This window comes from Mesitornis unicolor, unplaced genomic scaffold (genome assembly GCF_000695765.1).
Source record: "Mesitornis unicolor isolate BGI_N332 unplaced genomic scaffold, ASM69576v1 scaffold34019, whole genome shotgun sequence".
Lineage (NCBI taxonomy): Eukaryota > Metazoa > Chordata > Aves > Mesitornithiformes > Mesitornithidae > Mesitornis > Mesitornis unicolor.
In genome coordinates, this window is record NW_010207126.1 from 1 (window position 1) to 1,380 (window position 1,380).

Genomic DNA, 1,380 nt, shown 5'->3' on the forward strand with positions numbered 1-1,380 from the left:
AGCCACTCAATGCAGGTGTGCTCCAGGTAGTTCTTTAGACGCACAGCAACAGTCCCGTCCTCCTCCCACTTCCTCTTGGTAACTTGCGCTGCTGCATCCACCGCGGTGAACGCCATCGTGTCCTTGTCAAAGGAGATGAAGTCCCTCCCGTCGTAGGCATTCTGATAAAAGCCCCTGGTGCTACCGTCCTCCAGGAGGTCACAGCCGTACATGCGCTGCCGCGTCTGAGCCCCTGAAACACAACCAGGGAGAGGGGGCTGAGGGGCTGCTGCAGACCTGGGCGTTCAGTGGAGCCCCTCTGGCTCTGAGATGGGTGCCCTGAGAACTACGGGGAGGGCAAAGGGCTGGGAGCCCCTCTGGTTCTGGGGGTCTCGACTGCCATGAGGGTGGGCAGGGCCAGGGGCTGCGAATGGGGTCCCAGGATGGGGTTTCTGGGCACACTGGGGGTGGGGAGGTGCTGGGCTGGGGTGGCCAGAAGCACCCCCTGGTTCAAGGACAGGGGATCCCAAGCACTGTGGGGCTGGGACAGGACAGCCAGGAACCCTTGGGCTGGGGGACAGGGTGGCTGGGAGTCCTGCGACAATGACATCAGGCAGGGAAGGGCTGGCACGAACTGGGGCAGGATCCTGGTGTGTGGAAACTCTCCTGCCCCTTTGGTTCCCGTTCCAGCCCCATGGAGCCCCAGCCCAGCCCACACTCACCTCCACTCTGGTTGTAGCGTCTCTGCACTGTGTCCAGGCTCACACGGTCAATCTGCTGATTGTGCTTTGCAATCTGGGTCTGTGTGTCCCAGTACTGGGTATCCATATTGCCATCCAGTCCACCTGCGGCTCCATCCTCTCTGTCTCGCTGTCGTAGTGCACAAAGGGGTTCCCATCCACATACCCCACTTCCATGAACTGTGGCACCCCTGGGCTGGGCTCTGACACCCCAACATCAAAATAGCGCAGAGAATGGAGCCCTGTAGGGACACGGTGTGGTGAGAGGTGGGGGGAGAATGGACTTTGGGTGCCCAAAGGGTGTAGGTACAATGGTGGGAAGTGAAGCTGGATGAAGGTCTCAGAGGAACAGATTGGCGTGTGGGTGGCAGTGTCAGGGGGGTGTGACCGTGGGAGGATGATGGGGAGTGAGGTGCGTCTGGGAGAGGGGTCCTGGTTACCGGGGAGCCTGGGGAGTCTCGGTGTTAAGGAAAGGGGCTGGGAGACCTGGGATGCCAGGGAAGGGGTTCAGGAGACTCCGGGGGGTCTCGATGTCAAGGAAAGCTGGCGCAGAGGAGGGTACAAAAGTCCAGAAAGGGGGTACGGGGTGGGGGTACGGAGGGGTTCTCGGCGTCCAGGAAAGGGGAGTCCAGAGCCCACAGGGGTTCTGGGAAGGGGGACG

The 1,380-nt window shown here is 61.4% G+C and overlaps 1 pseudogene across 1 annotated transcript; it reads right to left on the bottom strand.

Moving 5' to 3' along the window:
• Positions 1-6: 6 nt before the first annotated feature.
• Positions 7-961, bottom strand: LOC104546596 (annotated as a pseudogene). Its single transcript, XR_728185.1, has 2 exons — positions 702-961; positions 7-232 (listed from the first exon to the last, which is right to left on the bottom strand). The product of XR_728185.1 is annotated as a class I histocompatibility antigen, F10 alpha chain-like (transcript).
• Between the last annotated feature and the right edge of the window lie 419 nt (positions 962-1,380).